Genomic DNA, 24,780 nt, shown 5'->3' with positions numbered 1-24,780 from the left:
TACTAATAAATCAACACATAGGATTAAGACATAAAAAATCAACACATAACGCAGTGATTTACATGGAAACCCAATTTGGAAAAAACCACTAGTAACATGCTTCCTTGTTTCTCACTTTTCTGGAGTGATGCCCTATGAAAGGCCTACCTTGTTAAAGGCTACAAAACACACTGTTAAATGTAACCTGGTTAAGGGATTTCAACCACCCTATTAGAAGTGGACCTGGTTAAAGGACTTTAGAACATTCACTTGGAATGTCACCTTGTTAAAGGATTTACAAAATGGCCGTTAAACCAACCTAAGTCCATAGGATTTTTCCCTAATTGATACAATTTCTAGAGAGTAAAAATAAGGGCTTTTGATCCAATATAACTCACAACATAACTTGTAGATTTTAGGTCTCAATTCAATTCACAAACTTTCCTCGCTTTCAGTCTCTACAACTCTAACAGCTTGTCCTCCTTTCAAGCTTTGTCTCCTTGAGTCTCCATGCTCGTTGTGCCAATGAGATCACCTTTGTGGTCACCTATCAAAGAAGAGTCTTTGTACTCTGTTCTTCCCTCTCAATGTTTTATCCTTGACACCACACACTCTCCAATCTCACTTTGCTTCTTGACCTATAACTCCTTAAGTAGGAATTTGGAATACTTTTCCCACTCTAGTCTTCTCGCTATTATTTTGGGTTTGAATGGATTAGGTAAGATACGATGTATCTTCCCCTTATCTTGTTTCTTCTAGAATCATCATTTGGAATCCACCTATATTTGCCTAAAAATGATTAACCTAGAATTCTATACCACCAGCTCAACATCCTTATCTTCCTTTTGGTTTACAAAATTCAAGGTAACAAACTTATTAGCTCAGATCTAGTGAATATTTGACTTTTCAAATAATGCAACAGCGTGGCACTATTGACTTTCTAATGCTCGGCACATACTGTGTTACTTAGCACCTACTGTGTTACTCGAGACATACTGTGGATTCACTTGGCATCGACTAATTTTTACTAATGCTCGACACCTATTGCATTTTGTCTAACTCAGCACCTAAACTTGCTTGACACCTTCTATTTTACTCGACGTACACTAGATTTTGCATTTGCTCGACACTTACTAATATTCTGCTTAGCATGAACTAACTTGCTTGGCACCCACTAATGAATTTAGTCAAGCTTTGCAAATAGTTTTGTTATAGCTTATTCTTCTAAAATTTCCAAGTGTAGCCAACCTCTGTATCTTCAAGTGTATTATCAATACATCATTTTACCATTGTCTTAACTGATCCTTGTACTTCATTACAAAATCATAACTCAACCTTTCCCTTAGATGCTTTTGTTACATCTTATTGATTAAATCCTCTTCATCAATCAACTAAGTGATAGTACTTGGATCTTATAAGCAATTGTCATTCTAGAAAATAGTAGGTTTGACATCAGTGACAAAACAATGATTGAAAAAAATCTTTATCAACAATCTCCTTTTTTCAATAATGATCTTTTCAATAGATTTCAACATTATCCTATAGATCCTTCCTACTTAGAATATTCTTTGCAACTCCTTGAATGTTTTGCCTTTAATCAAATACCCTTTTTTATTCATATCTTATTCTCTTTCCACAAATTCCATGTTTCAATCGACAAATTGACCTTTCATATATATGAAATTCAATTTCAAGTTGGCTTGGATAAATTAATAAATAAACAAATAATATTCACTAAGTCCACTTGCATAAACCAAAATAATAAAGAAACTTATACTGTTATAGGTTGACTTGCACTAAAACTCATTCACTTGGTTACCATTGAGTTCCTTGGTAACTGACCTGACTTGGTTTACATTAAACCCCTTTGGTAACCAACCTAGCTTAGTTTTCATGGGAATTCCTTTGATGAATGACCTAACTTGGCTTACACTTGATCACATAACTCTTTACTAAACTTCTGCTCAACTGATACTGGAGCTTTCTAAGATTAGTTACAACTGGTAGTGCATAGTTAGAGTATAACATTTGTGTGACATCAATGATAATATACAATTTACTAATTGTTATCAATAATCTCCCTCTTTTGCATTTATGGAAACATAACATGTCATAAGGAAAATAATTCTTTGGATAAAATATCCTTAGTTTGATTCTAATTCTTCAACCATGAGAACTCCCTTTGAGATTATCCCTCTGCCATCTTATCTTTAGACTACATCAGATGAAGTTGTCCCTCTATATATATATCACTTCCTTTGATTGTTTTATGATTACATCAATCTCTCCCTCAATGACATGATTCAAGCTCTCCCTCTTTGACATAAAATGCTAAAGACTTGATAGAATGTTTGTATAATGTACCTATGTATTGATTCATATGCAATGAGCTTTGACTGCTTTGCATCAACTTGATAGATCTTCAATATAGTTTGGTTGATGCATCACTTATTTGTACTCTAATAAGCATTAGATAGGGGAATGACCCCTATCTTTCCTCTTAGATACAAAAATGCATCTTTAGGTTATATTTTGGTAAATATGTTAGAAACCTACTCCTTTGTGTTTACATATTCTAATATAACCTCTTTATTTTGATCTAATTCTCTCAAAAAATGATATGTGATTTTGATATGTTTTTTCTTAGTGTGCATCATTGGATTTTTGGATATATTGATTGCACTTGTGTTATCACAATAGATAACCACTGGATCCTTGATTTCTTCCTTCATTACTGACAATGTGTCTTGATCTAGATTATGTTGGAACAATTAACTGCTGCAACAACATATTTTGCTTCTATTATGGACTAAGAGATGTAATTCTTCTTTTTTCTTGTCCATGATGCTAACCTCTTTCAAAGAAATAATTCTCCTCTATTGGTGCTCTTCATATAATGAATGCTTCCATCCTAATTAACATTAGTAAAGTATTTCAACTCAAATTTTCCTCCTTTCTTGTACCATAGACCATAGTCTTGAGTGCCTTTTAGATATCTCATGATTCTTTTGATTCCCATCATATGATTTTCCTTGGGATTTTCAAAATATGTTGCAACTATACCAACTACTAATGAAATATCAAGTCTTATGACAACAACATATTGAAGTTTCCCAATCATAGATATATAGATTTTCCAATTAACCTCCTTTGAATCATCAACTTTGGATAGTTTATGTCTAATAGAAAAAGGTGTACCAACTAATTTAGAATCTTCCATCCTGAATGTCTTCAATATCTCCTTGATCTATTTTGACTAAGTAATGTAAATTCCATCCTTCATTTGATGATCTTGTAAACAAAAAAAATAAAATCTCTTCAAACATTCAATAAATCATGACTTGTGAATAGGATATCATCCAAAAATATTTTGGCTAAAAAAATATTGTTCTTTGGTCCTTCTTTAATATACATACTCTTATTATCATTAGTTATTTGAAAACCAATCTTTATCATATATCCATGTAGTCTCCCATATCATGCTCTAGGAGCTTTCTTTAGACCATATAAAGCTTTGTGTAACTTCTAGAACATGTCTATTTTATTTGGATCAATAAAAACTTCAAACTAATCAACGTAAACTTCCTCTTCCAGAATTCCATTCAACAAATTTGATTTCAAATCCATTTGATGTACTTTGAATCCTTTTAATGCAACATGTGCAAGTAGTGTCTTGACTCCTTTAAGTCTAGCAACATGAGAAAATGTTTCTCCATAGTATAAACCTTCTTCTTTAGCATATCCTTTGCATACTAGCCTTGCCTTATTCCTTGATACTTTACCATTTTCATTCAACTTGTTTATAAATACCCACTTTGTGCCAATTACATTTTTGTCCTTGGGTCTAGGAATAAGAGTCCATCTGTTGTTCCTTTCAATTTGTTCAATCTCTTCATTCATTTCCATAATCCAACTTTCATTGTTCAATACATCTTTAAAATTCTAGGTTCAAAATCAGTAATAAAACATTTACCTTTAATTTTTTTCCTTTTCATTATGCCTCCTATCTAATCTCCAACAATTTTCTCAGGTGCATGATGCCTTCTCACATATCTAGAAAGTACAAGTTCCTTCTTCATGGATTTTGGACTTGTTTCACTATGATCAAAGGTTATGTGAGCTTATGATTTTTGCTTGCCTCCCACTATCTATGACTTATGTTCCTATATCTGAGACTCCAGTTCCTCTTTTTGAGACTCAGGTTCCTCTAGCTAAGACTTGAGTCCTTCAAACTACAACTTGGGTTGCAATGGTTGCAACTTGGGTTGAATTGGAGATTTAGAGGATTGGGGTGGTGAGGTCATCTAATGTCCAATAGAATTTTCTTGAACTTTAGGTAAAGTATCAGGCTCAAAGAAAACCAAATTTCTATATTCTTCAAGTTCCTTACTGCTTTGTTCTTCACTCTTTTCTGCAAACTCATCAATTTTTACATATACACTTTCTATAACCTTGCAAATAGCAAGATTCAAACATTTATATGTTTTTCAGTTGAACTCAGTTCAAGGTATGAATTGTTATGTTGATTGCTTGCTTCTAGTATTTGGTTACAATATTTTTCTCTATCATCAATGTCCTTGCAAAATCCATGATGGATGTATTCCTTCTTTCTACTATGTTATTTTGCTGAGGTGTACCAGGTGTAGATAATTGTCTTTTGATTCGTCTTTCATTGTAGAATTCATTGAATTCATCTAAGATGAATTCTCCTCCTTTGTCTGAACTTGGACATTTTAGCTTCTTTCCTGTTGCCTTCTCAACTCTAGCTAGATACCACTTGAATTTTTAACTTCTTTCAGATTTATCTTTCAAGTGTATTATCATCATCATTCTAGAAAAATCATGAACAAGCAAAACTAAATTTTATTCTCTAGTGTAGCTCTCTATACCTATTGGTCTACAATGATTTGCATAAACTAGTTCCTAGATTTTTTCGCTATTTTAATTCTTATTGTTGAAGCTAGTTTTACCCATCTTTCCACTCAGACATTGTTTGCATATGACCATTTTAGGTTTATTTAGATTTAGAATACCTCTTACTCTTTTGTTATTACTTATAGTAACTAGATTATCAAAGCTTACATGACACATTCTTTTATGTCATAAAAAACTTTCCTTTGCTTGTGCCAAAAAATATGAACTTTTAGTGAGACAAGATAGAGTAGATTACCTTTTGTCTAATTGCTAGTTCCAACTAGGTTCCCTTTACCATCTAGGAGCCTGACCTTCCCATTCATGAATTCTACCATGAATCCATTTTTGTTTAGCTATGCCACACTTAGAAGATTGTGTCTCAATCATTCAAACTAGTAAGAATTGTCAAATTTGAGTACATCAATTAATGTAATGCAACCCTTTCCCTTCACATAACAAGGTTCATTGTTAACAAATTTAATACTTCCAGCATCATAGTGCTCCAAGCGTTTAAACTTAGTTTTATCACTAGTCATGTGATGTGGAAAACCACTATTTATTATCCATGTGTCATTCTTGGTAACATGAGAAATAAGTCCCATCTTTTCATTATTCTCATCATCTGATTCATCTTTAATAGAAATATACACCATTCCATATTCACCATCACTGTCAGAGTCTTTAGAAATATAACAAGATTTCTTGACGTTGTCTTTGTTGTCTTTATAGCTCTTCAAATATTTCTTGCCTTTGAATTTGTTAAATTTTTTGTCATATTTTCTTTCCTTGTTTGGAAACCTTGCAACAATGTGACTGGCTTTTCCATAAGAGAAACAAATCAATGGAATTTTACCTTTGTATTTACCTTTTCCTTTTTGTAACATTCTTACAAGTAGGGCTTCAATGGCTTCAAGGTCATCATCAAATTATTCTTCTTCTTCATTGTCTTATTTTTTTTCTTTTGAGTTTCCTGTCTTTCTACCAAGAATTATCTTTCTTTGAATGTTGATTCTATATTCTAAGAGCTAGGAAGATAGTTATCAAAATTATCCAACTCAAAAGATGTTAAACTTCCCACTCATGCATCTAAAGTTTTGTCATTTTTGGGGACACGTCTCATCTCTTGAATAGTTAAAACTCTAATTACATAAATAGGAAGAAGAGATCTTAATACTTCATTGACTACTCTCTCATCATCTACTATTCCTCTTGAAGCTTTGATTGTACTCACACTTGCTTTGATTCTTTCACTATATATTTTACAATATTTATCTTCTCTCATCTTCATCTGATTAAATTGACCTCTTAGACTTTCTACTTTGGCTCTCCTCCATAGATTTTTTGTAGCTTGTTTCACATTTCATGAGCAATAGAACAATCTTTGACTTCATCAATTTCATAATAATTGAGAGAAAAAGCAATGTCAATGATCATTGTATTGTGATTATTTTTATCCACCATCTAATCCAAAGTCAAAGGACTAGGAGGTTCCACATACTGATTCTCTAGAAATTTTAGGCCTCTATCTCCAATGGCTCACAAGTGCATCTTCATGAGTTTCTATCATGCTTTGAAGTTATATTTGTTCAACTTAGGAATATATCTTTTGTAAGACATCTTGATCTTTATCTTAGGTCCTTGAAAATTTCTTTGGAAGAACCAAGAGATTTGATACCAATTGTTCAAAATATAAGAGGAGTAACTAAGAGGAAAGGGGTGATTCAATTACTACTAAAATAATTCCAAATCCCTTACATTTCAGTACAAACTTCCATTTAACTCACAACTCAATTAGAACTATAAATCCATGTGTATTGAACTTTAGTAAGTTAGTTGGAGAAAGATAAAACAATAAGAAAATAACATGATCACAAGAGACAACAAGATTTAATGTGGAAACCCAATTTTGGAAAACCACCAGTGCAACTAGTTACAACTTTTCACTCTTCTAAAATAAGCCCTATTAGGAGCCAACCTTGTTAGAGGTTACAAAACACACTGTTAGCTGTGACCTTGTCAAAGGATTTAAATCATCCTATTAGTATTGCCCTTGTTAGAGGTCTTAACACACTTTACTCTAGAAATGTTGCCTTGTTAGAGGATTTACAAAATGATTGTTAAGTCAACTCTATTAAGAAATTTCTTTACTGCTACAATTGTTAGTGAGTAAAAATGATTGACTTGATTAATGAAACAACTAGATTACAAATTCAAATCACTATTCTATTTTATCCTTTGTATCCTTCCTGATCAAAATATTTTGTGCAGCTCCTTGGATGTTCTACTTTTAATCAAATATCCTTCTTTATTTGCATCTTATTCTCTTTCCACAACTTCCATGTTTCAATCCACAACTTGATCTTTCATATATATGAAATCTAATGTCAAGTTAGCTTGAATACCTTAATAAATAAATAACATCCACCAAGTTGGCTTTCATAAACCAAAATAATAAAGAAGGTTATACTATTGTGGGTTGGCTTGAATTGAAATTGCGTCACTCAGTTACCATTGAGTTCCTTAGTAACTAAGCTAACTTAGTTTACACTAAACCCCCTTGGTAACTGACCTAACTCAGTTTTCACTAGAATCCCTTTGATGACCAACCTTGCTCCATTTATGCTTGATCATTGGACTTGTCTTCTTCACTGAGCTTCTTCTAATTTGATACTGGAGTCTTCTGAGATTAGTTATAACTAGAAGTACTTAGTTAGAGCGTAACATTTGCATGACATCAATAACAATATATAATTGGCTAAATGTTATCAATAACTACTTCCCACACCCTTTCAGATTCTTTTATAGATAGATTCATACCAAAGGCTCCCTCCAGGTATAGCAATAATCTTCAATGTTACCAATCATGGAAAATACATGTAAACTTCAAAAATTTGGCCCTTTTATATAATTATCCTCATTCTGCAGTAGAAATGTGCTCAATTCATTTGCAAAAATGGCCAACTCAAAATGCAATAGTAATGAGGAATATTCAGATGGGTCAATTTCCATAGAAAAGGCTCTTTTAATAATAGTTTAAGTCTCCAAACATCTTTATTATGTAAACGCCTGATAGCTTCATCATTACACCTTTCACTAATGAAACTTCACCAATACACCATCAAATGCAAATAAAGATGTATATGCTATTTATTAAGTTAGGCTTAATAAACAACTAACAATATGTAATTTATTAACAAAGCCTCAATCAAACCATGATGAAGCTAGGACCTAAAGATGCTATAACTGTACTACTAAATATGGGAAATCCATATATCCAACTTACCATAGATAGGAAGTCACTCTTCTCAGACCCTCAAAACACACTATCAGCTCATGAGGGTCTTGATGATGAACTTACATCACCAAACTATTTGAACTTGCAAAATTGTGGACTTTACACATATTAAAGGATTGTCTTCTATTCCATCTTAGGATAGCATACTTGATAAGAGCATTAAATTTAATATGTGGCTAGCTCGTACACTTGAAAGGCTAGCCATCCTTCCTATTGTAATTTGATTCTCTAAATATTCAAAATATCCCTTATCACATATTTATAATGAAGGGAAACAATTGAATTACTATAATGTCCCCAGTTTATGACTTTTCAAAATTTTCCCTCAATTACAATTTTTTAAAACTATTAGGGTGTTGGAGATACATTTTTTATTTGATTGAGAATGTGAGAATCATTTATAAACATAATTTATAATTAGACATTCTTGACCAAAGATAAACATATATTAGGAATGTTAATAAAATCATGATATTATTTGAATTAGATTTAAGATATTTTAATCATAGGAGTAATAAGGTAGGTTGACTTGATGAAGTGTCTTGACTCCTAACAACTCCCTCTCCTAGGTCCAAGGGAAGATATATTTCCATCTTGGCCTCAAATGGCCTTATTCCATCCATATGAAGTGTTGTACCTTGTGTAGTGCCCTATTGTCATTAGCCTCAATCTTGTTACTTATACCCTATTTCCAATTGTTAAACATTTCTATACATCTATTCACTATGATAGAAGCTATGAGGAATATTCACAATGGGGTGTTATGAAAACCTCTCTGTCCTAAGACCAAAGGAAGTCCCCTTCTCCAATTTTGGGTCCATGCGGCTACCTTAGTGTTATGAGTTTTTCACACAACCACCCCATTGCAAATGGGGGAACCCCTTTATTTTTCTTGTAGTCATAAGGTCAGTTAGGTTTTGGCAGTAAATTTAGCAATTTAGAGCTTTAAAAGACATAAGGGTAACACAAAAAACTAAATGTTCAAATTGTGTTACTCAAAAAGAAATGTTAAAATTGAAATCTCTTAGGGTCGTATTATAATGGGTTGAATGTAAAATCTTACATGTATTCAAATATTTTTTACATTAATCATCGAATAGTATACTTACAACAAAATCACCATATTTATGATAGCCTAAAAGGTCTTATAGAATGGATCAGCGATCAAAATAATATAGGAGCTAGATGCCATTCAGCATTTTACAGTAGAATTTTACAATTATAAGAGAACAACATTATCAAAAAGCAATTTATGCTGCCGATTATTACCAAAATTATGTTCTAAACCCTTGCCTCTATAACACTGTTGCTGCATTCAATGCCATCTGCGTCGACTGGTGGTTCTAATGGAGGAATTTTTGCTATGGCTTCCCAATTTGGCAAATCTGGGGCTTGGTTCTTTTCTGCAATATTGGTGTTCTTTTCCATGGACTACCTCAGGGCTTTATGCTTCTTTTCATTCAACATCTCGCTGTAAGCATTGATGTCCAGATTTTATATCTGCCTTGTATACCAACAGAGCTCCTTCTTGAAGTAGGATCATAAACCTGCTCTTCAGAATTTCTAAGACAGAAGATACCCGAGACATGATAAAGAGATACTTGTATCTTATAGAAAGTCCAATAAGGTCCCTTTTGGATCGTTGAAAGACCTCTTCGTTCCTCTTCTTTCAGATGAACCACAAGACTTCATTAGAAAAGACAAACCAAAAACTGTTAAGATTATCACAAAAAAATGTTAACAAAACCCACAAGAATATCAATCCATGAAAAATTAATACACTTATTCCAAGAGATGAGTCTACCTAAAAAAGTTGTCCAAATCAATAAGGAAAGTTAATATTAAAAAAAAATGCTCAGTGGTTTCAGGGACATGTAAAATAGAGCATACAATGGGAAGAATACCAATGGGACATAGGTTATGAGCAATAAAAAGATTCCTAAGCAAAAGAATCCATCTAAAAAAACCTATTAGGGCTCAGTAGGCTGATGCCACATAAAGTTAAGGATAAATTCCCATTTTGAGTTCGGCAAGCTGAGGGACCAGTTAAGATTTAAAAATTTAAAAATAGAGCATTCTTCTTCAACCATATTATACTTTTTTCAGTAGATATTTCCATGAATGAAGTTCCATCCTTCTATTTAATTTTGCTAAACATTTATGTGATGTTTACTATTTTACTAGGATAAAATGAGCCAACAGCTTCCCTGACAAGAGTGTAATTTTTTTTATGAGAGGCTGGAAGATCATATTTGTTTTTAAATTCAACTGAAGTTTATAGCCTGTTATTGGTCAGAATGCCTCCAATTACTATCGTGGCTTTATCACACCAAGCTTTTGGTGAGCAACTTTGAGTAAGAGAAAGAGGTTTTTCATTTAACTGAATGCTTCATCATAAAGTTATATCAATGAATGAGAAGCAAATCCACTGCTCCTCTGAAATATAGAAGCTTCCTCACCAGGGACCGAGCATTTTATGGCGAAGAAAATATATTTGAATCAAATGATTTGATATCAAACTCCCCCATTATAATGTCTAAAAATGATAATTCCTTCCACTTTTTTGCCTTTCTAAAAATGATAATTCCTTCCACTTTGTTGCCTTTCTAATTGTTGATATGACTATATTGTTCTTGATGAAGACTTTCCATGGTTCTTCCCCTTTGACAGCTTTGAGGATCTAGTTGAAGCTAGAGCCATTCCACGTGCTTTCAAATCCCTCATACCCAAGCCCCCTCATGCTTTGGGCATACAACACCAATTTTCTTTTACAACATGTTTTTTCTTGTTACTTTTTCTACCAAACCACAAAAAATCCCTCATGATTTTATGAAGCCTCCAATCTGATAATTTTTATTGCCTTTTAAATAATCTTGTGATCTTAATCCCTCAGACCTGTCTCTAGCTCTGCCCAATAGTTCAAACTTCTGAAATCTAGCATCTGGGTCTCAAATTGTGACAGGTTAATAAAAGGTCTCAAAATGCACATTTTGGAATGCAAAATTAACCTTTAAAACTTTAAGAGGTTAATAATTGAGATTAAAAACGTATATTTTCATTCAAAATTTTAACCTCCCATCCCAAAAAGAATTAAGAAAAATATTCCAAACATAGGTTTTGAACCCCATACCTTAACCTACAAAACTAGAAAGGTTAAGCATGAAACCCAAAATAAGTGTTTTAAGGATGATTCTTAACCTCTTTGCTTAAATATGAGAGGTTAAGAATCTGAGGTTAATGAACCTTATTGAAAGTTAGTTATTCGGTGTCTATCAAAAGAACATAATCCATTTGAGATGGAGTTCATGATCATCCAATGATCAGAGTGGTTCACAATAAATCATGGATTCTAAATATCCATGGCATGCAATATTCAATATTGATGACTAAATCCAAAGCCTGATAATGTCTATCTGCAATGACTTGGACATTCCTCATATGCAGAAGAATGTTTGAATGCTTACCGTTCCGACACAAGTTAACATTGTTGTTTGTGATAGGTGGATTCCTAAGAAATCAGTTGGGAGCTCCAAGTTTATAAGGAATGTGAGGATTATTTCACGCACACTTCCAAGTCGTGACATTACGTAGTTGAAGAAGGTCGATAATACATTTCCCACCAATGAATTTGTTGGTCCATGTGGTCAAGGAGTGTTTCAATGAAAACACTATGGAGAAAAATATGTATGGTTCGTTTCTCTCAATGCCTGCCCATATTTGATATTTTAAAACAATTTAGTGTAGATACTTTGGACTCTCGGAGCCACCATCCCGCAGAGACATTACATGGTGTTAGGGAATTGATAGTCTATGTTTGCAATGGGTTCAGTATTCCAAATTTTTGGATTTTTTTAACATCATTGGCATAGAAAGAATAACAACGCACACTCTGTTTTTATTATCTCTGACCATGGTGCTAATTCTGGCACCCCTGTTTTTGAATCTGGTCGAGATAATGTGACTGCTGATTCTGGAAAAAGGGCGAAAGTATCTAATCTTAGTGATAATGCTGGTTCTCTGAATACTGGTTCCAATTTGGTGGATGATTTGAAGGCAGATTGCCCTGGTAAAAAAAATGTATGTTCTTTTGATGCTGTTGCTAGAACTGGTATTCAATCCTGTGGTTGCTGCTCCAGATTGCTGGATGTTGTGATGGCTGATGGTCCTAGCCATAGTTTGGATGATTTTCCAACTATTCTGGATGCTCAAAAGTGGCAGTCAAAGGCTGCGTTGGTTGAGGAGGGATGGATACCTGTAAAAATGAAAAGATCTAAAAAGTCTCACCCTCAATTTGATATGATTTTGCATTCTCATAAAAACGGAGTGAAATCAAAATCTTAGTCCTTGCTTTTCTAGTTTGGGAGGTTTCTCTAGTTTATCTAGTCTGTCTTTCTAGGTTCCAGGTTTCTCTCTGATTTTTTTTTCTAAACTTTTCTGTTGGTTTCAGGTCCTAAACTTGGTTCTATTGTACTGCTGGTTTCAGGTCCATTTAGAACCTGGTAGAGCTTCATGGTAAATCTTTCTTTATGATGTAAAGGGTTTCAGGGCCCCTTCAAAACCTACTTTTACCTTAATCTAAAACAATGCACACTAGCTGTTTGACCAAATGCCACCTAGTGAAAAGTAGACCTCACAATGCCATTCAAAAATTCAAATGGTAAGCTAATAATCATTTGCTTGATAGGGAATAGAAAACACAAGTAGAAGGGATACCACAATCTCAAAGTGACCTTACGAGAATATAGATGGTGATATTTGCACATAGTAGAGGTGAAGCTTGGAGGAATGATATACATTTGAGAAGAATATCGCACCCTTCCTTTAAACTCACGCATGGCAGAAGTACCCTAGTTGAGCAATAGACCTAGACAAGGTATCTTCCAAAGGGGGTTTGTGGTATGTTCTGATTATTTACAGATAAAGAGAGAGCCAAAGAACTTGTACATCGGTGTGGTGCTTCAAGGCAGTTGATAGGGGACTTGGAGTCTATGGAGGACATGATAGTAACCAATGCTCGCTTCAATCCCACACACATATGAGGTATATGAATTTGCACAATTAATATAAATGTGCTAAGTGTATCAAGATAAAGCATCTAAGAGGAAGGAACTTGCAGCGTATAAGAAATTAGTGGAAGAGAAAAGCTTGGGAACATTGATAGAATTTTTTTTGAATGATAGCTTGCCATTTCAAGTTTATTCTTACACTAGTTTTCAAATTCTACCATAGACCATGAGCATGTTGGGATAAGGTGACTCAGCCTTACCACGATTTATTGCTTTATTTGGACTTTCTTGGAAAGTTGTTAAATGAAGCTGGATTCTTCCACAAGAAAAGACTTGGGGTAGAAAAACATAAAGCTTCTATTTTTTGGTGATTTATTCTCTTATGTTTTGTTTTATGCAAGGGTTGTGCATAAGGAAGTTTCTAAAATAATTTGTAGATGCGTCGAATGTAGATGCTTTAGAAATTGTTTCCTCTTATATGAAAACTCTATAAGTACAAAACATTGTTGTAGAGAATAGAGAAAGAGATGAAAAGTTATTTGCATAGGGTTATGCTACCGAATTTTCTCTAGAATGGAGCAAAATGTAAATCTCCATGTGAAGGCTGAAAATGTATTGTAACTTGTTGTTGAATAGTTCATTAGCTTGATGATTTGGAGGGTGGAGTTTTTACTTGGAAAGATTTTTCCCACATATATCTATGTTCTCTATTTAGTCTCATTCGTCTAGTTTCATGATTTTAAAATAATAATATGTATGTCGTAATGCTCCTAAAATTTATTTAGATTAGTAAATTGCAATCACTTTCCTTTAAGGTTTTAATTGTGGAAAATCAACTATGTCTATTTCCTCTTTTATGACATAGTAGTATGCACTTGTATTTGCTTATTAGAATTTTTTCAATGAACTATTGGATACAGGATGTGCATATTGATCTCAAATGAATTTGTGGGATACTCTCATTTCCCTTCAATTGGTATCAAAGCCCATTTTTGTGAATTGCATGTTGCTTGCATGTGAAGATTCACAAAGTTTCTAGTTCTAAGTATTTCGTTTGTTAAGATTTCTTAGCTTGTAGAGCTTGAAGAAGTTTGTCTTGAAGAAATTGATTGATGATTAATCCTTTGATGAGTGGAAGTCTTGCAGTTGATTTATTCTTTTAGGAGACAATAGACATTTCCTGAAGGATGGTGAAGACAAAGAAAATAGAGTTGGTCATGTTGAAATGATATTGATTTGGAGCTCTTGGTTGATAGTAGAATAACTCTTGATGCATGAGTATTTGAAAGTGTCTCTTTTGTTACCTAGGATGCATAGAGGCTATGGAGTTCATCATTGGATGATCTGGAAGCTTTTGGATAGCCTATCTCTCTCAAATGCATGCACTAGTAGTGGTTGTGGGATTGGTCTACAATTGGGCCTAGAGTTCCAATACTATGTTCTTCTCTTAGATTCTTATACTTGCATGGCTTGGATTCATGTTCATTGGATCTAAGGGGTTTATAGATTTTCCTAAAAAATCTATGTTGATGTTCATCTATGATAATCCCTTATTCTGGGTTTAGTTGTTTGGTATTTTATTCAAATTTTGAGTCTTCCAGATGAGAAGTGGGTGTAGATGTGCATGGTGTTCTTAAACAAAATATTTTTGCAGGTTTTGCATGCTGAAATAAAAACTTGTAGTTTTTGGTGGATCTATTAAAGAGCTATTTTCTAGACTCTTGTTCCTTTAGATTGGTACTAGATGAGATAGTTGTAGTTCTACATGTATGCATTCTTTATTCATGGTGAGAGGAGATGCTTTTCTTTCTTTGCATGAAGATGTTGGTATGTGATTAGTCACTCAACATTTCTATGGTGATGCTTTGTTGGATTCTTGGACTATGGTGCTTAATGTGGACATAATTGGCAAATCAGATTTGTTCTTGATTTGGTGTTTGAGTCATGTTGTCTACATGATTATTCTATTTTATCTCATTTGTATATGTTACTAATGTGATAGTGGGTTTGCATGTTACAATGATCGGATCTACAAGTTATGTACTCAGGTGGGTAGGCCATCCATTTAATTATAGTGGGATAACTTGGATGTGGACTGTCTATATCCACCATATTTGATTTAGTGTTGGTATAGACTTGTTAGCTGGCCTTGTTTGTGGTCACTTGTACATTTGCGTGGTTTCTTTGAGAGAGAGAATGGATGATATTTGAGTACTTGGATAGTCAGTTATGGATTCCTATAGCATGGTGAATTTCCTTACTGTGAAGATCTTGGTTTCACTCAGTGTGATGTGTGGGCCTAGATGATTTTCAGATTTAGAGAATGGTGTTTCATATGCTTAGATAGCTTGGTATCACGTTTTAGTGGGAGTTTTGGAAATGGTTGTATTTTTCCATCATATGGTAATGGATGATCTTTTTTAGTGTTGCAGATGTTGGAGGATGCCTTAGATCCTGTTGTTGTAGAAGTGTCTTTCATATTTGTTGGTTCACTAGTTGGAGATGGTATCTTCCTGTGATTGGAGATGTTGACATCTTTAGGATTTAAGGGGTCCTTGGTAGAGATGTTGTTTATGTTTTTATTTGATATGTTATCATGGTGGCTTTTATGTCACAGTTCTCTCTTATTACTGGTTTAGAGTTATGACATGATACAGTTATTTGATATGATCACATGGAGCATGTTATCTCTTTGAAGGAGATAGTTTAGATTATGATGTCATGTTTATGTTCCTGATTTCATGGTTGGAGCTTTGACATTGATCTTGTTTTAGTTTCTTGGTATTGAGTACTTTGATCATTTGCTTGATACTTCATGACAGTGCTATGTTGTAGTCGAGTTTACATGGAGTGATTGATTATAGGTGCTTGTGGATACTTGGAGACTTAGGTGAGGCTAGAGTTCTCTTGAGATGAGAGACATGTTGTTGAGATATATACTCTTGATGAGATTTCAACAAAAAGTCTAAGGAGCCTACACCTTTGTTGGACGTGAGTTCAATCTAGACCTATGAGGAGATTATTCTTGGATAAGTCACAAGGTGATTTGCATATCTTGGAGGAGCATTCTCATTCCATGCTCTTGGTCTACTTGGCAGTTTATCACTTGAAAGGTATTGCCCAATGTTAATTTAAGGTGTTTTAGCTTTTCTTTCATATTTGTGGATCTTGAGTTGTAGTTAGAAGGTTTTGGAGGATTCATTGTGAGAGATGCATAACATTATTATCTCCTGAGGTGTACTTTCATTTATGATGACAATAGGAGATGGTAGTGGGCTGATTTCCTAAAATGGGAAATGAGTTTGTTTGATCTTCTTTGAGAGGCTTAGATCCATGTAGATTCATGATATCATGTTATGTTTAATCTCTTGAGGTTGAACAATTTTGGATGTTGTTGTGGCTTTTCTCTTGGGGTTGTGAAGGAGATCATACTTGGCATAGCTGACATTTAAAAGTGTTTGTAGAAGGACATGCTACATGCTTATGATTTGTAGTTTCTTTCTTCGGTCTTGGTTATCTTCTTAGATGTCTTGGTTCACATTACATTGTTTTTGAGATCTGTTGGAGCTATGGTGGTCACTCTTTTGTGGTTATTTTTTATCACTTGTACTTCATTGGTTTTTTTGATGACAAGGTGGTTCCTTTATCTCTTTTCTTTGTTGGATGTGGAGAACATGGGAGAGTTGTGGAGACTGGATGAAAGAGATATTTATTGCAGTGTTTTTGCTACAGGATTCACATATCTTTGTGGATGGTCTTTGGTACTACATGGTTACACTTTCTTTGTGTTGTTATCAGTAGAATTAGTATGCTTTTGATTTTTCAGGTTTGACATTACCCATGTAGTGGGAGTTCTTGTATGTGTTTGGTCATCATTGACTGGTTTGCACATAGAGCTTGAGGTTGAAATTTATGGGTTGGTTATGTTGCTGGCATGAGTTTGCTGGTGTTGGATACCTTTGAGGTATGGGTGTGATGGCAGTATAGCTCTGATACCACTAATGTAGGTCTTCTCTGATACCACTTACGAAGTACTGCTCTGATACCACTGACGAAGGGCCACACCACCCTACCAACTCACAACCAAGAATGCAACAATATGAAGACAAAGAGATAAAAAAATACTTCCCAAGCAATTTTATTAAACTTGAAAATCCAATAGCAATTACAATAACATTTCTCCAAGATCTCTCAAGATCCAATCCAAGCCTAAGCTAGTCCAGATCCACACTCTGGTAGAAACCTCCAAGGTCTCAACTTGTGCTCGCAAGCCACCAAGCAACCTCCTTGTTTCTAAATCGCAGCCACTAGCTCTTCTCCAACCTTATCCAAGATCCAAGTGTAAACTGCATCACATTCGACACTCTGTCTACACTCGCAACTCCACCATAATCCTGCTGTAAACTGCCTCACATTCGGCGCTCTGTCCATAGACTCAGGAAAACTCACTCTTTGTTAGAGTAAATAATTAATAATTAATAATTTATTCTATTACTTAAGCTTACTTAGGTTAATGCATTTATTTAATATTTAGCATTCAATGCATGTAGTGGTTAGTTGTTGACAACTTGGGAGTTTGCTCCTTTTTTAGCATATTCCACTTTTTTTGGATATGTGCTGAGTTGTCATTTTTGTCCTCTACCTCCTTCCAGCTTGTTCTACAAGCTTCCATGAGGCCTTTTTATACGGTCTCTCTCTCATTGTAAATCAATCCATTCACATAGCAATTTCATTTTCCTATTGTGAAATATTTTCTCTTGCATTGTTTGCTTCAAGCTCTTGCTCTTTCGATTTCTCTTCAGCAAGCTATTTGCATGTAGGTGATCTTGGCGATTGCGGAGTTGGATTTCATCAACTCCTACATTCTTCACTTCTCCTTCTCTTTCACACCTTAAAGCCTTCCAAGCTTTCCAAGCTTCACCTTCCATAACTTTCACCTTTCCAAGCTTCCACTTCTCAAGCTTCTCCTTGAGCTTCTACTCCTCGAGGTTCCCTTTGAGCTTGATTAGAAATGCTCATATGCCTTGCTTAAATAGGCACTGACCACCCAATACACGACTTATCCACAACCTTCTACAATATTCATAACTTTTTAGAATTCTACCCACACACCTTGATAAATGAAATGACAACCATTTATTTTTTAATTTTTTCTATTATGCCACCTATGCACCTCAACAATAGAAATCCTCTTTTTCTTTCTTTTTTCCTTTTATTATTTTTTTATTATTTCTCCTCTAATTTTTGTCACTTTCTCTCTCCTCCAGATTTTTTTTTTTCCAATTTTTTTTTTCAATTTTTTTTTTTCCTATAATTTTTCCATGCAAGATGCTCTTGCATCAGGGTGATTGGATGGGTTAGCATTTACTATGGATATTATTTTTAATCTCGTGGGTTTTTCAGTTGGATTGGACCAATCAATTTAGTTGTCGTTCTGGATGATGTTTTATCTTATTTTCTGGAGGATGACTTCACAGTTTTTTTGGGCTAAGAAGTTGATGTTTTTGATGCTTTTGTGTAGCTCATGAGCATAGTGGAGTGGTGACAGTGTGTGCAGCCTTTGTTATCACATGGATCTTATGCTTGTGTTATTTGGACATGTGTTTAGTTGGAGCACAAGAGCATATGTTATGATTTATGTTTTTTCATGGATGGCTATGATGATATAGTTTTATTAGTTTGAATCTTGTAAGGTTTTTGTCAAGTGGGAGATTGTTGGGATAAGGTGACTCAGCCTTACCATGATTTATTGCTTTATTTGTACTTTCTTGGAAAGTTTCTAAATGAAGCTGGATTCTTCCACAAGAAAAGACGTGGAGTAGAAAAACAAAAAGCTTCTATTTTTTAGTGATTTATTCTCTTATGTTTTGTTTTATGCAAGGGTTGTGCATAAGGAATTTTCTAAAATAATTTGTAGATGCATTGAATGTAGATGCTTCAAAAACTATTCCTCTTGTATGAAAACTCTATAAGTACAAAGCATTGTTGTAGAGAATAGAGAGAGAGATGAGAAATTATTTGCATAGGATTATGCTATCAGATTTTCTCTAGAATGGAGCAAGATGTAAATCTCCATGTGAAGGTTGAAAATTTATTGTAACTTGTTGCTGAATAGTGCATTAGCTTGATGATTTGGAGGGTGGGGATTTTACTTGGAAAGGTTTTCCCTACATATATTTGTGTTCTCTATTCTATCCCATTCTTCTAGTTTCATGATTTTAGAATAATAATCTGTATGTTGTAATGCTACTGAAATTTATTTAAATCAGTGAATTGTAACACTTTCCTTTAAGGTTTTAATTGTGGGAAATCAACTATGTCTATTTCCACTTTTATGACATAGTAGTGTGGACTTGTATTTTCTTATTAGAATTTATTCAATGAACTATTGGATACAAGATGTGCATACAGATCTTAGATGAATTTGTGGGATACTCTCATTTCCCTTTAGTGCATGACCTTTTCGACTAAATTCTCAGCACTTCTGGAAGGGATTTAATAAAAAAAGATGCAACCACAAACTATATTGAAAATAGAAATGGATCCATCAAAAACTATCTCAACAGGTAAAGTGATGGTGAAATGTTTAGTCAACTCATGAGTCGATCGTAGAGAGTGTGAAGGTTGAATGCATTTAAATTGATCAAAAAAAGAATCAAGTTGTAAATAATGAAGTACAAATATGAAGAGCCCAACTCTGCTCATGTCTTGCAATATTTTTTTTCATCTCTTGGAAGCATCAACTTGCAATATTTTTTTGTCATCTCTTGAAAGTGCCGACATGACCCTCTTAGCTACAAAGTTACTGCAAAGAAGATAAGCTCGAGCAGGAGGTCATCCCATCTCAATGTATTCTCCTAAACTAGTGTTGGAATGTATCAAATCTTACAACCCAAACACCAAAGAAGTGATTGCATCAAATAATAAGGTACTAGTGGTTTGGTTGAATCCAATTTCTATTGCAATAGATTTTTAGTTTCCTATTAGAGAACAATACATACACTGACATAGATGAAAGAATGGAAAAGGAATGTTATGCTGCAAATTAGACTCAATCCTTGAAGACCATTTCTAGATTGTGGTTCTCACACCAAAGAAGAGGTAAATCCCAATTAATAAAGTCCATCCATAGGTCATCATCAAATGAAGATGTGGAAAATATGGTATTCCTTCTCAGTAGAATAATGAGACTTAGGAGTTGCATGATTTTGAAGGTTGGATGTTATTTTTTATCAACATGATCTACAAAGGGAAAAGACACATTGTTCAGGTAAAGCTTATCAATGATATCCTTCATAAACAAATCTTAGAGTTTAAAAATAATTATTACCTCTATATGAATTCTTACCTCTTCTATGCTATAGAAAGTACAAAAAGTTTTCCTGGTCTTAACAGACAAAATGTCTTTGAAAATGAGACTCTCATTTATAATCATATTCCTCATATGTAGTATGAAAATAGATTACATTATTTGAGGAGAGTGGATGACACATTCAAAATGTTAATAGCAAGGGACTACAAAGAAATATAGGGCTCAAAATAGCACTAGAATTAGCAATGGAAATCAAACGTATGGAAGTTACTTCATAAAGTTTCCTAACTTCACCTATATCAACTTAAAAGCTTATTGTGGATACCCCCTCATGCTACCTAGGTTCTTTTATGATAAACTTAAGTTGATTGAGATGTGTAGGAAAATTAGTCAAATTAATAGGCTCTACAGAAATAGGAGAATAGATGAGATCCCTTTTTCCTATTGGCATTGGGCATTACAAGTGCAACACATCAATCGATGCAAAGAACATAGAGAGATCCATTACTAAAATTAATTTGTATCCTTACACTATGTGATTCCCTTATTAAAGTAAAGGCTATGAAGTTTGATAGTGCTTTGATTTTTTTTAAAATGTGAAGCCTCCATGTAAGATAGTATTTCAAAAATTTGATGAAGTATTGTTACAAAAAAAGAAATCACATTTGTCTTTTATGGTTATATGGATATTGAAAGATCTAATGAATATGATCTAGTAGTTATTTCATCTATCCATATTAAGGATTGTGCATTTGTAACAAGGTAAAGAAATATCATATATAAATAAGCAACTATGTGAACCAGAGATATCCATACATACATTCACAGTGTTAATAGCATATGATGGATACCCAAATTAGATTACCTGAAGTTAGAGTTCCCAAAGTTCCTGCATGCGTTAGAGTTCCCAAAGTTTACCTATATCCATTTGACAACTTATGATGGATACCTTCTCATGCTACCTAGGTTTTTTGATGATAAACTTGTATTGACTGAGATGCATAGAAAAATCAATCAAATTAATAAGCTCTACAAAAATAGGAGAATAGATGAGATCCCTTTTTCTTATTGGCATTGAGCATTACTAGAATGACACATCAACAGACACAAAGAACATAGAGAAACACATTACTAAAATCAAAATGTATCCTTACACTATGTGATTCCCTTATGAAATTATAGGCTATGCAGTCTAATGAAGCTTTGATTTTTTTTTAATAATTGAAGCTTCCATGTATGAAACTATTTTAGAGATTTGATGAAGTATTGTTAAAAAAAAGAAATCATATTCATCTTTGATGGTTATATGGATATTGAAATATATAATGAATATGATGTAGTAGTTATTTCATCTATCCACATTAAGGATTGTGCATTTGTAACAAGGTAACGAAACAACATATATAAATAAATAAGTGATTCTGTGAAACATCATATATAAATATGAGTAAGAAGCCTTGTTCTAATGTTTTGATCATTTTTCTAACTTTAAACTTTGTAGAAATACTTGATTACTTTTACAAAGATTTTGATATTGCCATGTAGAAGCCAGAGCTCACCATATACTGCCTGCTTAGTCAAAACACATCAATGCCCACAAAAAAATAAGTTTCATATGCCATAAACTGGACACAGAGGAGGGAGAGTTAAAATTCAAGAGGGTCATCAATTATACACACCTAAAATATTTATTTTGGAATTTAAATTTTTATAATAATTTATTTTTGTAATAAGTGTTTTGAGTACACTAACAAATAATAATTATTGGTTGGAGCTTTATATTCAAGTGCTTAGTTATTGTCTCCAAGAAGTGCGATTATTTATGGATGGTGACATATAATTTTAAAAGAGAGTTGACTATTCATTGAATAACATATAAGTAGGAGCTATATATTGAAAAATAAAAGGAGATACATTATTGGACAAGTATTTATATAAGAAGAGGAAGAACATTTGTACAGAGGAATAACGAGCTTAAATATGACTTTATAATGTAAATTTAATTGTTTTATTTTAATAATACAATAAAATGTCATTTGTTTATTCTTATTAAAGAAATGGGGATTTAAACTATACTTGATTTTTCATTTATAATTTTTTTTTAAAAATTGTAAATAATTTATGTCAGATAAATGGACAAGGTCATCTATGGTATTTTAAACTTGATCATCATAGATATTGTGAAATATTTATTTGTTTGTGAATCTATGTCCAGTTTGTCTCTCTAACCTTAGGAGTTAAAGCACAATCTAGACTAGTTTAGAATTGTGTGTGTGTGTGTGTGTGTGTGTGTGTGTGATCCATCGTGTCTTTATTATTAAACTATTTATAGTTTATCTGCATAAAACATTATAAAGTTGTACATTATAATCTGCATTCTAGTTGACTTTGTTACCCAACTAAGCTAAAACACTAATCTTTTATTCATTGAAGTATTTGATTTAAATTTCAAGTCAAAAAATCTATAATTTCCTTCTTAAAAACCTCAAATCCATTGTTAAAAAATTATACAATTAATTCAATTCAAACACTCAGCATTTGGTTCCATTTTAATTGAGTTCAAGTGTCAGGATTAACCATAGATAGAAATAATAATTACATGCAAATATAACCAATATCCAAAAATAATAAATCACATAGAAGAGAACACATGACACCAAGATTTAACGTGGTTCACCCAATCCCTAGGCTACATCCACCAAATAACAAGTCCATTATTATTATTATACAAGGATTACAACCTGATAACATTTTGTAATCCCTTAGGGCCCATTTGGTTGCTAGAATACTACCAAAATAGTCATTGAAAATTAGAATATCACATTGTATTTTTCATTTGGTGCATGGAAAATGGAATACAGAATAGGAATGTGGATTCTCATTTATCCCCAAAATGAGCATAGGTACATTTCCAAAAATACTTGTTATTGGAATGGAGAATAGGAATGGACAAGCCACTTTGGTTTGTTGGCCTTATTCTTTAGTTTGATTTCATCAGAGAGTTGTTGTGTGGGACTTAATTAAGACTTTCACATGTTCGATTGGATGTACTTAGAAGTAAGAGAAATTGCTAGAGTTAAGAGTGCATCTTTTCTTTAAAAAAAAAAATTTCTACATAATGGTATGGGTTTTCTATCTTCTTATCTTTTTCTTCTTTGTGATAGGTTTTCTACGTGTAGCTGATTCAAGGGCTTGTGGATTTGATTTGCATATTTGCTCAAACCCAATATGGTATCAAAGCTAGATCTGCTGTAGCTTGTTCAGAATTTGGAGAAAAAGGGAGAACAAGGGTTTGATGAATCAAATCTGGAGTTTTTCAAATATTTCTTGAGAAATTAGGGGGTCATTTATTTTTGGAGCAATTCGAGGAAAATTAGACTACATGGATGGATTTAGAAGGTGTCAAAACCCCTATTTCCATATAAAAATTCTCCATTTTGGACAACATTACTCTAGGAGGCAAAATTTTTTTACTCGGCAAGGCCATACAACCTTCTACATGCAATACGAATAATTTTTCAAAAAAATTTAAAAAAATTAAAATGGCCACCCATTATTTTCTAGCCATTAGACCCATTTTTCTAGTAGGTGCACACTATTTCTTGGTCGTGGGAGCTATTTATTAGTGGCCACTGCCATTTTTTGGGCACAACCACCATGCCACTGCAGCATGACCACCACACCACTAGCTCCTCCCAGCTTTGCACTACCTCAGATCCACTGGCCCCACCTCCACTTGGACCTCTCGCTCCATTTCCGCCTCCACTCTATGGCCACCTTTGCCACCACCTCCCTGGTGCCCCTATGGCCACCTGTAGCTTGCACCAATGTGGCATGCCACACCATCACTTTTTGACTATACTGTCGTGTGGATGCTAGATGGCACTGCCATATGGTAGTCATTTTTGTTACGACAACCTCCAAGCCATCAAATTTAGGCCAACAAAATACTGATGTCAGCATGATGACATCATTGCATCAACACCTCATGTAAGCCCTTCAAGTCGCTTTTTGACCTACCATCAGTTTTTTGGCCATAACTTGAGCATATAGAGGTCTTTTTGATCCAAAAGAAGCACCTAAAAGTTGGTTACAAGATGGAGACATTAGTGCATGCATTTTTTGGTTTGATGCAATTTATTTGCTTGATTTTGCAGTCAAAGTCAGATTTTTTTTTTTCCACTCTGGCAGGCATATCTTGAGTGCCCCATCTCTATTTTTTGAAAACATCATATTTTTTGAAGTTTGGTTCTATAATCTTTTCAAAAATGCTA

This window comes from Cupressus sempervirens, chromosome 4, assembly GCF_028749045.1.
Source record: "Cupressus sempervirens isolate cs-2001-9-10 chromosome 4, ASM2874904v1, whole genome shotgun sequence".
Classification (NCBI taxonomy): domain Eukaryota; kingdom Viridiplantae; phylum Streptophyta; class Pinopsida; order Cupressales; family Cupressaceae; genus Cupressus; species Cupressus sempervirens.
The sequence above is the reverse complement of the archived record's forward strand: the minus strand, read 5'-3'. Positions refer to the sequence as shown.